This window comes from Phocoena sinus, chromosome 7 (assembly GCF_008692025.1).
Source record: "Phocoena sinus isolate mPhoSin1 chromosome 7, mPhoSin1.pri, whole genome shotgun sequence".
Classification (NCBI taxonomy): domain Eukaryota; kingdom Metazoa; phylum Chordata; class Mammalia; order Artiodactyla; family Phocoenidae; genus Phocoena; species Phocoena sinus.
The window spans coordinates 43,795,694-43,812,547 of record NC_045769.1 but is presented as its reverse complement, the minus strand read 5'-3'; the positions used below and the strand labels follow the sequence as shown (position 1 = coordinate 43,812,547).

General features: G+C 36.2%; 1 protein-coding gene across 1 annotated transcript in view; it reads right to left on the bottom strand.

The window, feature by feature from the left end:
- The window catches only part of STAT4 (signal transducer and activator of transcription 4), a 93,481-nt gene that overhangs the window by 39,263 nt on the left and 37,364 nt on the right, over nucleotides 1-16,854 (bottom strand). The gene's annotated exons all lie outside the window — the stretch shown is intronic.

Below are 16,854 nucleotides of genomic sequence, written 5' to 3'. Positions count from 1 at the left end.
TAGGCACTCATTTATTTTACCTGCCAGGCACCTACAGGTTTTCTTGGTTTACAGGATTAATTTGAAAAACACCATCATTTTATTCAGTAGTGTTAAACTTCTTTGTTACTAGACCCTTCCATGGCAGGATTAACAGGAAACACAATAAATGTAGACAAATGCCTTTATTTAGTTTCCCTCTGCCCTCCTGTCTGAAGGAGGTGCTAATTATCCATGAAATGGCCAAAGGGCAATAGCAGAAAAGATAAAAGTGGAAAATTAATAAAAGTAGATTATACAGACTAGTAAACCAAAGGGTCTTTCTTGGAAAGAAATGAGGTTATTGGTTGTAAACATTTTTAAGGCCTTGACCATGGCCACAATTTTATTAGATGATGCATTCTAATTAGCATTTCTATTTGCAAAACCAGGGCAAACACCAAGTATCTGGTTTCCTGCTTTTCCATATTCTATAGATTTTAAAACATTTTTCCCCTTTAAATGAGAACACTCCGAAAGAAAAAAACAAAATTGAATTGACAGAAACTCTTAAGGTAAAGAAATTAAAATTATCCTATTCATTAAGCAGGGATACCAAATTTCTGATTCCTGCATGCTGACAATTTCAGATTCTTCCTAGTTTGAATTTGTTCTTGTTTTTAAATTTTCCCATTGATTTGTTTTCCCATATACCTTCCATTTAACTCACCAAGAAAAGCTATGTTTGCTCATTTTGCCTTTATTCTTAAAATATTCCACTGATGAAAATAAAGGGTTTCTCCCAGGGCTAATTTGGAGACTGCTATCTATGTAACGTTGAAAACTTTTCCTATCCAAGATCAGGAGTTCCTCTAAGATCCCAAAAATCACCACTATTTGTCTTTGTTTTTCTCACTGTTACAGGAGTTCTTCATTGTTGATTATCCAGATACTATCTTTCAGCATTTCTCAGCTCCTTTGTCTATACTTTTTCATTTTTCTTTCCTGCTTGAATTTCTTCTACCTTCCCTTTCAGATTTGGTTTCCCCCTTGTCTTGTGAGGTTAAATTATTCATTTTTTCTCCTTTGTTAAGAGTAAAGAATCACTATTGTTTTTATCCAGGCTATTTTTTCACTTTCTTTTTGCATTTTTCCTAACTTAGCTCTCACTTAAATGTATGAGATGAAAACATCTTATGGAAAATTGACCGCTATAGATTCAAAACCAAAGTAGCACTTTTTTTAATGATCAGCCTTTTAAAATTTATTTTTTATTGAAGTATAGTTGATTTACAATGTTGTGTTAGTTTCAGGTGTACAGCAAAGTGATTCAGCCATATATGTATAATTCTTTTCCATTATAGGTTATTACAAAATATTGAATATAGTTCCCTGTGCTATACAGTAGGTCCTTGTTGTTTATCTATTTTATAGATAGTAGTGTGTATCTGTTAATCCCAGACTTCTAGTTTATCAACCCCCCTCCACTTTCCCTTTTGGTAACCATAAGTTTGTTTTCTATGTCTGTGAGTCTCAAATTAGCATTTTAAATTTTCGTTATCAAAGATGTAGTTATGTTCACCTTTCAGTAGTTACCATGTATATGGACCATGGACACCCCCCCCCCCCAAAAAAAGCACAAACAGAAAAACAGAAATAACAAAAGAAAACCCACCCCTAAGTGTGTGTTGGTGGGAGGAAGGACGGAAGAGAAATTGCCCTTTTTCTAGCGTGTGTCTGTCTCTCTTACGTGTAGGTACTGCAAATATCTTCTACTCTGTGGCTCTCTTTTCACTATCTCTTAGCGTCAATAAATAGAAGTTTTTAGTTTTAGTGAAGTCAAATTTATTAACTCTTCTGTTTATGGTTAGTGCTTTTTATGACTTAAGAAATCTTTCCCTAATCTACAGCCATGGAGATTTATTCCTATATATATATGATATATATATATATATATATTAAGCCGTTAGAATTTTGCCCTTAATTGTAATTCACTTGGAGTTCTGAATATGAGAGGTCCCTTTCACTTTTTTCTATATGAATATCAGTTCCAACAATATTTATTGAACATTCTGTTCTTTTACCACTGCTCTGCTGGGCCAACCTGTCATAAATCAAGTGCCCATATATGGATGGTTTGCTTCTTGACTCCATCCCATCTTATGGTTCTATCTGCTTTATCAACAGACCGTCTTAATTACTAGAGTTGTATAATAAGTTTTTTGACGTCAAGTAGAATAGCTTTCCTTTGCATTTTTCACATAAATTTTGGAATCACCTTGTCAAGCTACAAACACACATACACACACACACAAGTTGAGAATTTGAATGGCACTAAATCTTTAGATACTTGGCATCTTTGTGTTCTAATCTATTTATTTAAGTCTTCTTTAATGTCTCTCTATTAAGCATTATAATTTTCCACAGAGATCTTATACATTTTTTGATAGGTTTATTTCTATGTAGCTGGTATTTTTCATAATGGATAGTATCTTTCTTTCCCAATTGTTTTCACTGGTATGTAGAAATATATTTGACTTTTATATATTGACTTTAAATCCATCAACTTTGCTAAACTCTTAATAATTCTAATAATGTACTTGTAATATCTATTACCAAGTCTAAAAATTCATCTGTAGATTGTTTTGGATTTTCTGCAAATACAAATCACATCTTGTATGAGTATTGATAATATTTTTTCCCCTTTTCATTTATCTAATATCAGTCAGAACTTCACCTTCATACTATGATTTATTTAGAAATGTATTGGTTAATTTCCAAAGATAGGGATTTTCTATTATCCTTCTTATTGATTGTTATAGATTTAAAAATTCTGATCAGAATAGATGTTCTGAACGACTTCAGTCACTTAAAATTTATTGAAACTTGCTTTGTGGCCCAGCATATAGACTTTTTGTAAATATTCCATGTGAGCTTGTAAAAAATGTGAATTCTGCAGCTGTTGGGTGCAAATGTCTTATACAAGTTTATTAACCCAACTTTGTTAATTGTTTTGTTCAAAAAATCCTTGCTGATTTTTTTGCCTCATTAATTTTATCAAATATTGAAAGAGGCATGTTAAAATCTAGTTTGTGAATTTTTCTTCTTGTGGTTCTTTCATACACATTCAGACTTGTTATGTATTACTAGTGAGTCAAATCTTTCAATACTATGAACCGACCTTTATTGTTAAGAATGCTTTTTGCCTTGAAACCAAAATATAAACTATGACATAATACTTATTATCACTTAGAATTTTTATTTCATCCTACTGAAAGAATTCTGGATTTACTTAAACATATAGATATTTAATATCACATATTCACATCATACCTATATAAAAGAGTAAATATACATGAAATAAATTGGTTATGTATTCATAAAACTTCTTTGCATATTTACAATTCAACTTTTCTGAATCTCTTTTCAAATTAGATTCATTGGCATTCATGTTTTTTCCCATAAAATAATGTCCTCTGGGCCATCAAGAAAGTCAGTGATGCAGCATTTCTTTAAAATGTGCACCACTATTACCTACATTCTGTGAGTTTTGATGCTGGCACTTCCTTGATTTTACCAGAAGTTTTCAACAGAAAGTTTTCAGACAAGAACCAGGACTCACTCACATTCCTTCTGCAAATGGTCCTGAAATGATTTGATGACTGAAGCATTGAGGGTTGTAGTGGCCTAGCCATACCATCATGATTCACAACCATTATACTTTTACATGAAATTAATAGGCAACTGTTCAGATACATGTCCATAAAGTCACTGAGAACTAGACTATATAGCAGGTTCCTAGATGTCTGTTCCAGAAGATGTCTAACCAATACTCTGTCAGCTCACCACCACCTGTACTCTTTTGTTCACTCCTAATATCTTTGAAGAAGTTCTTATTCGTAGACATTGCTTACAGTTTAAATTAAATATAGTGGTACCTTCAGCAGTTGTCAGCTAGGCATAAGATTACAGTGATACATTGCTTTTCATAATCCAAACTCGTACCCTTGATCCTTTTAAAGATCTTTTTGGGGAACCCTCTTACACTTTTGGTGGGAATATAAATTGGTATAGCCACTATGGATAACAGTATGGAAGTTACGGTTAGGGTTAGGGTTAGGGTTAAAAAACCCTAAAAAGCCTTAAAAAACTAAAAATAGAGCTATCATACGACACAGCAATCTCACTCCTAGGCATATATCTGGAGAAAACCATAGTTTGAAAGGGTGCATGCACCCTAATGTTCACTGCAGCGCTATTTACAATAGCCAGGACATGGAAGCAACCTAAATGTCCATCAGTATAGGAACAGATAAAGGAGATGTGGTGCATATATACAATGGAATATTACTCAGCCATAAAAAGGAATGAAACAGTGGCATTGGCAGAGATGTGGATAGACCTAGAGACTGTCATACAGAGTGAGATAAGTCAGAAAGAGAAAAATAAGTATTGTATAATATTGCTTATATGTACAATCTAAAAAAATGGTACAAATGACCTTATTTGCAAAGCAGAAATAGAGTCACAGATGTAGAGGACAAACTTATGATTACCAAGGGGGGAAGGGGAGGGTGGGATGAAGTAGAAGGTTGGGATCGACATATATACACTACTATGTATAAAATAGATAACTAATGAGAACCTATTACAGCACCGGGAACTCTACTCAATGATCTGTGGTGACCTAAATGAGAAGGAAATCTAAAAAAGAGTGGATATATGTATACGTATAACTGATTTGCTTTGCTGTACAGCAGAAACTAACACAACACTGTAAAGCAACTATATTCCAATTTAAAAAAATAATAAAATTAAAAAAAAAAATCCTTTTGCATTGACAGTGTAATTTTGTCTTGTCAAAGAAAACCACCCCCAATTCCCAGCATTACCTATTTGATTAAACACATATTTTAATTTTTCCTCAGTGGCATCATGCTGGAAGTTAAGTGCATTCTGTTCAAAATCAGCAGGACGTTTCTGATAAATGGATATTATACATCTTAATGATAATCCTGTGCAATGCATGATTCATTTACTCCAGCCTGCTATTGTGCTGAGATTTTATTCCTCTATTGTGAGGAATTTGCTGATTTCTCTTGTCACTGTTGCTGTGTGTATGACAGGCAATCCTTTTGCATGAGTCTCAATAATAAAATATAATACAGCTTCTACTAGTGGACATCTTCCTTCCTTTCTTACATCCCGCAAAGCACTTTATTGTTGCTTTCTAAGAAAAGGTGGAATTTAGGACCATCCATCCAGCGACTATTAACTTGCTTAACAAATATCAAATTACGCCCTGCTGATTTGTTCCTGTCCCATCCTGCATACATGAAAACTATTTGTTTCATTCCTAAATCACAGTATTATACTGACGACACTTAAACAGCAATTAAATTCAATGTGTTGTACCAACTGTGCACATAATTCAGCTGAAGTGACAACAACATGAATAGCTATGACCCAATTCTACATCACAGGAAATGGCAATGCCATTGTGATTGCTACCTAACAATAGCAATTGAGAGATGCTATCGAATGTAAGATGTGCTTTGATTTCAGAGATGATAAAATGCAGAAAAAAGTTGTCTTAGAATCAACAAATGTGCTATTTTATGATTTTTTTCTGCTTTGTGCTAAATTCCTTGGCTTTCCTTCACATTCTACTACCTTCCATCTAATTTCTAAATTTGACTTGTCACTAAAGAATGACTAGTTCATCTCCTTTTTTGGTGGTGGTCCAAGGAGTACCAGAGTCAGAGGTAAAGGAAGTGATAAGGCTGCTCAAAATAACCTCCTCCGTTCAGGTGGCACAAAATCTGAGATTTCACAACTAGACTTTCACTCTTTTGAATTTCTTCCCCCAGGATCCCCTTTAGAATGCAAAGATATGAGGGAGAGTTAACACTACATTTAATTAATTTCCTCTGCATTGTTAAGGATTTATCAGATGTGCTCTCTGGCTGTAGTGACCTGGCACCTGCAGGTTGAGATGTAATGGGTCCCAGGGCAAATAAAAGAAGTTTCAGGAGAGCCTTGAAAGAGGAAGGCAACAGTAACCAAAGGGGAAGTAGGATTCTGAAGAAATATGTAGCCAAAAACTGTCTGAGCCTAGATTTCTCTAGAAGTTAACCCTGAGACAAAGATTCCAGTGCAAGAAATATAAATGGGAGTTCATCCCAAAACACACAGTTATGGGAGCGGGTAAGTGAGAGGAGGAAGAGAAGGCATCCAGTAAAGGGTGTGTTATCCAGCCATTGGCTAAGATTGGCTGGGAACACTGGGAATAGGGTAGAACATGTGCCTTAGAGTTATCTGCCCAAGGCCTTTGGGAACTGGAGTATTTTTACATCAGCTCTTGTCGTTATTAGCCCTAAAGCAAAAAAGACACAGATGCTGGCATTTTTAAGTCCACCTGATTGAACTAAAATGATAAGGTCCAAGGGATATAAGCAGGGAAGTCTGCTATTCCAGCTCTCCTCCTAACCTCAATTTGAGAATTTTTTTTTTTTTTTCGGTACATGGGCCTCTCACTGTTGTGGCCTCTCCCGTTGCGGAGCACAGGCTCCGGACGCGCAGGCTCAGCGGCCATGGCTCACAGGCCTAGCAGCTCCGTGGCATGTGGGATCTTCCCGCACTGGGGCACGAACCTGTGTCCCCTGCATCGGCAGGCGGACTCTCAACCACTGCGCCACCAGGGAAGCCCGAGAAATTTTTGACTTCTCATTTTTTAAACTACCTACAACCATACTACACTCAAATGTTGATATTTCTTCTTTTATGGTACCTCTGAGATATGAAGCAGTTGTCTCCAATTACAGAGTAAAATGTTTTCATTCACGTTTTTATTGGCAATCTGCGATCCACTGCACACTTCTGGCTGCCAGCTCAGTCTCTCCCCTTTTATCATCCCAAGTACTGCTGTTAAATCATGTTTATCCTTGCTCCTTACCAGTGTCAAACACACTGGCTATGACAACACGCTCTCAGCTTCAGCTTCTTATTGTTTCCTTCCCTTTGTTCTGAGCACACGATTTTTCTTAATGGCTTCTTCCTAAGATTTCCTCACTAGAATCATAAGGATATGTCTACGGTGAAAAAAAACTACTAAATTGAAGAAGAGCTAATCCAGTTGTCTTAAGGCTGATTTAGATGTAGAATGGTCAGTCTAATAGATTTAAAAAGCAATTTTCTTTCATGATAATTAAAATAACAATAAGGTACCACTCCACATCTATTAGGTTAAAATTCAAAACGCTGACCTCACCAAATGCTGGTGAGGATATGGTGCAACAGGAACTATTAAATGGTACAGCCACTTTGGAAGACAGTTTGGCATTTTCTCACAAAGCTAAAATTACTCTTATCATACAAACCAGCAAACATGCTCCTAGGTATTTACCCAAATGAATTAAAAGCTTATGTTCACATAAAAATCAGCATACAAATATTTATAGCAACCTTATTCATAATCATCAAAACTTGGAAGCAACCAAGATGTCCTTGAATGGGTGAATGGATAAGCAAACTGTGTAGATTTCTATGACGGAGTATTATTCAGTGATAAAAAAGAAATGAGCTGTCAAGCTACACAAAGACATGGAGGAAACTTGAAAACATATTGCTACAGGAATACTGTAAGGCAAAACTATGGAGACAGTAAAAAGATCAGTGGCTGCCAAAGGTTTGAGGGGAGGGATGGAGGGCTGAGTGGAGCACAGGGGATTTTCAGGGCAGTGAAACTATTCTGTATGCTACTGTGATGGTGGATACATGACATTAGGCATTTGTTAGAACTCAAAGAACTGTGTAACACAAAGAATGAACCTTAATGTAAACTATGAACTTTAATAATAATGTATTATTGGTTCATCAATTATAACAAATGTACAACACTAATAATTCAAGATGTTAATAACAGGGGAAAGTCTCCGCCAGGGGTTGGGGGGAGAGGCTAAGGGAGTATATGGGAACTCTCCGTACTTTCCACTCAATTATTCTGTAAACTGAGACAGCTCTAAAAAAAAAAAAAAAACAAATTAAGCCTATTTTTAAAAATTGTCATTCTGAAGTCACAGTTCTCACATATCTTTGTGCTATTCCTTTTGCCAGGAATGAACAAATTCAAATGACTAGAGTTGCCTGCCTCTCTTGTTCAGTTAGTTTTAAATTCTCTCATCACCACAAAGATTTTCTTGATAAAAGAGAAGTGAGGTATAGATTCTCCATGGATACAAATAATTAATGTCCCATTTCTATTTATGCTAATAATAATACATCCATCTTAAAACAAACTAACTAAAAATTAACTGCAGGTATAGTTTGTCTTGGTCTATTTTTTAAATTAAAAGAAAATACTTCTTAGGGGCTTCCCGGGTGGCGCAGTGGTTGAGAGTCCGCCTGCCGATGCAGGGGACACGGGTTCGTGCCCCGGTTCCGGGAAGATCCCACATGCCGCGGAGCGGTGGGTCCGTGAGCCATGGCCGCTGAGCCTGCGCGTCCGGAGCCTGTGCTCCGCAACGGGAGAGGCCACAACAGTGAGAGGCCCGCGTACCGCAAAAAAAAAAAAAAAAAAAAAGATAATACTTCTTAAAGGCATCAAGTATGTTTTTTATAAATTTGGAGTCTATTTCTGGCAGCATGTTCTATGTCTGTGAAGGCTTAACTCATCCTAGACAATTGCTCTGTGAAGCAGGTGGAGCATTCTCTATATAAAGTCAGGGGAACCTGCACTTGTGGCTGTTACTAGCTGTGTGACCTTAGGCAAGTCACTTCTTAACCTTCATTACTCTAATTGCCCCGCAGTCAGTTGAGATATTAATACTTATCATTTGTCATAGAGTCATTGTGAGGAGCATGCCAGACAATTGAGAAAGAGCTTTGTAACTTGTAAAACGCTCTAAAAATAGAAGTTTTCTATGTTGCCTCATCAGGGTGTTAGGAGAGTTTAAAGCTCATAAATGGTAAATCAGTAAAAACAAGATAAAAATCTTCTTATTAGTTTCACAGAAAGGAAGAAAACTGATTAAGAAGCCAATGAGCACCGAGTTGTATTCTGGGAAATATATTTACATGAATACAAAATAAACTCCAGAAAAAGGAAGATTATGTATTGGGGGGTTTTCAAAACATTAAAGAGTAGGGACTTTCCCAGCATTTCTTTAGGATTAACTTGCACACGGGCACACATGCATTAAAAGCTGCTTTAAATAAAAACTCAACTCATACAAGCTAGCAATTAGAAATAGTAATACAGTGCTCCCACCTGAGCATCATTCATAACATCTTTGGAAGAAAATGATCAGTACTACATTTTCTATGCAAAGAAAAAGGTCTGGGAAGGAATGTGACGAACTCTCATTAATGATCATCCTTGGGGAAATGGGATTGGGTGGCTGGATATTTTCACTTTCACTTCAATTCTTTGGTATTGTTGGAATTTTAAAAATAATTAAGCATGTGTTACTTATATGATTAAAACGCAATAAGTAGTGATAAATTACACATATATACTCCATATCAGATCTTTCTCTTTTCTTTATTTATGCAAAGGTTTTTGTAAAAGATGAATGTTGGCTTTGAAAATTTGTTATTCAGGTGAGAAGAGAAAAAAGGAGAGTCGGGGGCTTCCCTGGTGGCGCAGTGGTTGAGAGTCCGCCTGCCGATGCAGGGGACACGGGTCGGTGCCCCGGTCCGGGGAGATCCCACATGCCACGGAGCGACTGGGCCCGTGAGCCATGGCCCCTGAGCCTGCGCGTCCGGAGCCTGTGCTCCGCAACGGGAGAGGCCACAACAGTGAGAGGCCCGCGTACCGCAAAAAAAAAAAAAAAAAAAAGGAGAGTCGGAACCTAGTTAGATCATTATGATGACTAAAATTCAATGCTTTTGGGGAACTCAGAGTCTTGTAATTGAGATAAATGAATTGCTTAATTCAAAATGACAGGAAGAGAACAAGGTAGATGCTAACAAACTCTACTTATCATTTATATGTTTGAACATAACAATAACAGAACCTGTCATTTACTGAATGCCTATTATATGCTGGGTGCATTATAAAAGCTGACAATAGCCTGCAAGGTACATATTAGGAAGCCCAGAGGTCATGTCATTTGTGAAAAGTCATAGAATTCAGAAGCTAAGGTAAAGGAGCTCTTCAAAAACCAGATTTATCTCAGTCCACAAACTATGACCTTTCCAAATCACTACTGCTTTATAAAAAATGCATTCCTTGTTTATTTAACTGGACCCCTACAGCCACAGGTGCATTTAACTTTATTTTCCCTGGAAATTATCTTTATAGTATTTCCTATGATAAATCTGTTCAAGGATTAACCTTTCTTCATGGAACCTCAAGATAGTTGCAGTGGTTAAACAAACCAACAGAAAATTACCATGTGTTTGATGGTAAAATTATTAAATCACTTTTCCTGAGATGACTTAGGTCTTAATAACCTCTGGCAGTTATACTTGCTATTTGTAGAGGCAATCTGACATGGACCCTGAGTGCCCCTGTGTGATCTTGCTGGTATGCCAAGAATACAAAGCCCTGACCACTCATCACTCGTCTCATTTTTCGGGGTTGTATTTGCAGCAAGCAACCTTAAGTGATGAGCTAACGTCTCCCCCCAGCTAAAGAGCAGGCTTGCTTCCCCTAGCTATAAAAGCAGTGAATTCCTCAAGCTAATTGTTCCTCTCCTGTTACACAACCCACTGAGTGTGCTGGATCTGTGTCACCCCTGTAGGACCTGGGGGACATGGGAAACCAATGCAAATGGGCATGAAGCTCTGACTACTACTTTTGCTGTGAATAATAAAGTCTTTGCCACTGATCCGGAAGTCTCATGCTTTATCTGGCACCCATGAAACAACAACAAGCTCATTTGTTAGTTTGAGAGGAAGGTAAAATTCTAGATCTTGCACACGTCTCGATACCAATTTGTATCATAAAACTTATCACATAGCATTTCCATTATTTATTTCTATGTCTTATTCCCCATCTATACTCAGCATCTTTCAAAATCAGGAACTGGTCTTCTTCAAGATGGAACTTGAAGTAGCTGTCACCTTATAGGAACCTCAGAAATGCTTGTTGAATAATCAAACGAGAAGATAAATAAATTACAATAATTCCTTCCTAACTGAGAAAAAATAGAAAAAGCATATTATTCAATCGCAGTGTTGGTAAAGATGCTGTCTTTAAATCCTTCTCGAGTTTTTATTAGTCACCTAACCCTAGTAGCCAGGAAGATATAAAAGAGTCTTGAGATTAGTTGGAAGAGGACAGCAAGGTATGAAATATTCCTGGAGATGGCAACTTTGCTTCTCAAAGACCTGATGGTATCCTCACCCTGGTTGACCACTGTCACTGGTAGTGAGGCTGCCTTTGGGAGATGTGAACAGTGGAGATGATGCTCTGAGTCTCCTGCTCTCTGTATGGCAAGACACATCCTTTACTGATAGTAAAAGAATCAATGTCCTTTGCTTATGTCTAGTAGGATCCTTCAGTCACCCTTTCACCCTTGTTCTCATGATAACAAGGATACATCATCATTATAATCGAAGAATATTTAGATGAGAGTATAAAGACAAGAAAATGGAATCCTAAATGTAAATATTGATAAAGAAGGTATACACACATCTCTCTTGTTGAGGATGTAAATGTATATCTAGAAAAAACGAGACTAATAAAAAAATTCTAGAATGAATGAACAAGATGACACCTTTTTTCTACACTGGCAATAATCATCTCAGACTGACAATGGGGATAATGTTGCATTCAAAATAGTAAGGAAAGTATTTTTAAAACTTAGGAATAAATTAACAAGAAAGTTACACATTTTACATCAATTAAACTAGGGTCATACTAAAGACTTTAAACAAGATCTGAGATGGCATAAATTAAAAACACAACATAGAATAAGCATAACAGAATTTTAGGATTGGGACTTTATCCTACAAATGTTAATTATCCCAAAATGAATACATATATTTAATGCAATTAAAGTTAGACTTCCAAGAGTTGCTTTTGGAGGACTTGGATTGAAAGAAAGAGGCAATAAAGTTCATATGAAAGAAATGTTGCACAACAGTTAAGAAAATTACAAAAGCTAATTAATTTTTCAGTGCTTAAAATACATCAGGGAATTTTCTAAGTGTTCTATGTTTTATTTCATTTAATCTTCACAGCAACTGTTTGTGATCAGTACTATCATCCTGATTTTACAGATAGGTATGCTGAGATAGAAAGATGTGAAGCAACTTGAAGCCAAGATTCAATTTGACTCCAGAGTGTGTGCTTTCAACCAATTAACCACCAGGTCATTGTCTCCAAGTTGAGGGGAGGAGGACTTGCCATACAAGAACCTGAAATATACTGCAAAGTGTAGTATATTTATTTATAAGGTATAAATATATTATATAACTTACATTATAATCAATAGCTTTGACATATAACTAGACTAGCGGAGCATAACAGAGGGTGGTGGAGAATTATTACATGAGAAAATTAACATGCAAAAAGATGGCATTTCAGTTCAGTCGGGAAAAAATGATTATTTAAAGAATCTTGCTAGTATAATTGTCTATCAATCCAGAAGAAAAAGTTGGATCTCTATAGAAAGAATTCTATGTAGATGAAAGACAATTTTTAAAGAAAAGTTAGAATAAAATTCAGGAAAACATGTATAATTTAAGAGTTGGGAGACTTTTAACCAAGGCTAGACCCCTCAAAACTATACAAAAAGGTGGATTTTTCACCACATTTAAAGATTTTTTTTGTATGGAAAATGTGTCATAAAGCCAAAAGACTTATGATGGATTGAGGTAAATATTAGTAACTCATATGAAAGAGTTATTTACCATAAAAATATTTTTAAAGTAACATTTTAATATGTAAAGAACCCTTCGAAATTGATGAGAGCTCAATAGAAGAAAGTGAATGGGGAATTGACAAAGTGCACATCCAAGTAACCAATAAATGTGAAAAAGAATGCCCAGCCTCACATGTAGTCAGAGAAAAGCAAAGTAAAAAGAGATACTATTTCCTAACAATCAGGTAGGCAAAAATGAAAAGGAATGAAAATACCTGCTATTAATGGAGTTATGGGAAAGAGGGTCTTCATACGCTTTGCTGATGGAAATGTGAATTTTACAACCTATTTGGAAAGCAATCTTGACAATACCTATTAAAATTTAAAATACTTATATCAATACCTTTGACTAGTAAATACATTTCTAGGAATCTATCCCATAAAAATAAGAGCACTAGCCCATATGAACACACCCACAAGGTTGTTTGTTTCAACAGTATGGTAGAGAAAACTGGAATTAAAGTGCTTGCTCCACTAATGGGAATGGCTCAATAAATTATGGCACATCCACTCCATGGACCATTTGCTACCATTAACATCCAGAGATTTCTGTGATATAAAGTTTGGAAAGCAGAGAAATTAACAAAACTTCTCATTTACAAAATTCCGTAAAAACACACACAATAGGGACTTCCTGGTGGCGCAGTGGTTAAGAATCCACCTCCGATGCAGGGGACATGGGTTCGAGCCCTGGTCTGGGAAGATCCCACATGACGTGGAGCAACTAAGCCTGTGAGCCACAACAACTGAGCCTGTGCTCAAGAGCCCGTGAGCTACAACTACTGAGCCCGCGCACCACAACTACTGAGCCCGCGCACCACAACTACTGAAGCCTGCATGCCTAGAGCCTGTACTCCGCGACAAGCCACCGCAATGAGAGGCCTGCACACCGCAATGAACAGTAGCCCCCTCTCCCCACAACTAGAGAAAGCCCGCGCACAGCAACGAAGACTCAACGCAGCCAAAAATAAAATAAATAAACAACGAACACACACAATATACATGGGGATAAATTATACATGTTCCCATTTTATTTATAAATCAGATCTAGGTATGGAAGAGTGTCCATTGATTGTTAACACTGATGCCTTTGGGGGTGACGGTGTGGATGGAGGTAAGGGAAAAAGAAAGGAAAAAAAGTTTGTAATAAAAAAGCAGCATGTTTTATGTCTAATTTATGGTAAATTATATGTGAGTGTGCAGTAAAAACATGAAAAGATAGTGACAAAAATGATAATGGTGGTTATTTTATTTTGGTGGAATTTTAGGGGATTTTTAGTTTCTTCTTAGACTTTTCACTATTGTTTGAATTTTTACAAAGATTTGTGTTATTTAAGCAATTGGGGGAAAACTAGAAAGCTATTTTCTTCATATCAAAAAAGACCATAGTACATATATGAGAACATATTAGTCTCTTCCAATGGCATCATTGACTCTCTTCGATCTTGAAATTTTAACAGTTTCTGACATTTTTTATTATAAAATGTGTTTATTGAAATTATTTTCCTATGTATTGAATGTTTTAAGAGCTGCAAATGAAAAGATTTGATAATAAAGCAGTTTAATTTTTAATTCAAAAAAAAAGACCATAGTAAAAACTTTTTAAATTAATTTACATATTGTGCAAAAATTAGAACTCCTAAATCTAGAAGTGGAAAAATCATTCCAACCGGAAGAAATAAAACCATTCTCTGAAGATCATTGACATTTACGAAGCAATCCTCAAAGTGTTCCTATACATTTTCCATTGAACAAAAATCTGAAATCTATTTGAATTGTAGTGGAGGTATTAATACCATTCAGCTACTGAGAGAAATGGAAACTGAAGGGTTGCTAATAGCTCATGAAAATGGAAAGTGAGTGCCCAAATGACCTATTACTCAACTGTGACCATGGGGCTAGGTCTCAGAGCTAGTTCTAAAACTGGGAATCCTAATGTTGGTTTACAGATACCCAGAGTGACACTTCAAAGTGGTCTTTAGGCTTAAAATGCAAGTCACACTAACATGTTTATATTTAAAGGGACATTTCTCTCAAGGCCACGCTAGAAAAGACGCTAACCATGTGAAATTCATCCCTCAGGTGCCTGAGTCTTTTAAGATGACCAGCTCTGGCTTCCAGGACTATTTGTACCGTCAGCTTCCATCAAAATGTATTCGTCTCCTTCCCACACTTCTTGCTCATATATAGCCTATAATCAAATGTAGTTGCCTCTTTCTCCTATCATCTTGGATGAAAAATCCTATTAAGCTGTAAGGGTTTATACAATATACATGGGTTTATATATATTTTATTACCTGAGGGCCTGGACCACTTGCCATGCTGAGCCAGGCCTTTGTGGAGACATGGTTTACACAGAAGACACTGGAAAGTCCTCAGGATTTGAGGTTAGAGTCAGGGTTTTACCCCAGCCCTGCCATTAACCATGACATTAAAAAGAAAAAGCCACTTTACGTCTCTGAGCTTTGATTTCCTCCCCTATAAAATCTGTACCCTGCCTTTCTCTCTTAAGTTGTGAGAATCAAGTGGGATGTTCGTAAGATCAGAGTCAATCATTAAGCAAAGGTCAATTATGTTTTGCTTAGATTGCAGAAGCAAAAATATCCTCTGAAGAGAAATTTTTAAATGCAAAAATCACTAATAAAAGACACCCATAATCACAAGATCTGGAGATAACTGATGTTAACGTTTAATGTGCCCATTTAGTTTATTTTATCCATGTGCAAATGTACACATATTTACAGACATTAAAAAAATAAAATTTAGAGCACACTTTATATATTATTACATATCTGCTTTTCCATTTAATTGATAATTAAATCACAATGTCATTAAAACATCTAAATATGATTTTTAATAGCTGTTGAATGGTTAATTTAGCCCTAGTCTGATTTACTGAATAAATTCTCCACTGCTGGCATTTAGATTATTTATAAATTTTCACCATTAAAATGTTGTGATATTATATATTCTTGATTAAACCAACCTCATTAAATTACGGTATTTAGATCTTGTTCATTTATGGTTTTGCCTACTTAATATGTCAGAAACTAAGAAAAGTTTATTAAAGTATCCCACTACTACTTGCTTTCTCTCATTCTTTTTTATTTTATTTTTTTAAATCTATTTATTTATTTATTTATTTTTAGCTGCGTTGGGTCTTTGTTGCTGTGTGCGGGCTTTCTCTAGTTGTGGGGACAGGGGGCTACTCTTCGTTGTGGTGCACGGGCTTCTCATCACAGTGGCTTCTCTTGTTGTGGAGCACGGGCTCTAGGGCACGCAGGCTTCAGTAGTTGTAGCACGTGGGTTCAGTAGTTGTAGCTCACGGGCTCTAGAGCGCAGGCTCAGTAGTTGTGGTACATGGGCTTAGTTGTTCCATGGCATGTGGGATCTTCCCAGACCAGGGCTCGAACCCGTGTCCCCTGCATTGGCAGGAAGATTCTTAACCACTGTGCCACCAGGGAAGCCCTCTCATTTCTTCTTGTACTTACAATTTTTACTTTATATTTTGATTCAATATGTTTGGTGCATATTGATCTGTGAAAGTTATACTTTCATTTGAAATTGTCTCTGATAATAATACAATATTTGTCCTGATTATTGCTTCTGAACTGGAATTTTGAACTGGAATTTGACATTGTCTAACAAGCTCAGAGCCACCATGAGGATTAAATGAGATGTTGCATGTCCTGAGCACTAAATAAATGTCAGCTATTATATCTCATTTCTATTTTATTATTGTTATTATAACAATATATAGTGACCATACTTCCTTTTTCTCTCCATTTGCCTGATATACCTTTGCCCAACCTTTTACTTTTAGCTTTTCTTATACCTCATTTTAGGGGTTGTTTGTAAATAGCATGTCATTGAAATTTCTGTTTTGCTTCTAAGTGAGAATCTTCTTATTTTTAAGAAGAGAGCTCAATCCACTTGCATTCACTGCCATATTTAATATGTTTGGTTTTACTTTGTCACCAGTTTTCTCTTTCCTTTGCCTGTCTTTTGCTATATAGTCTATACT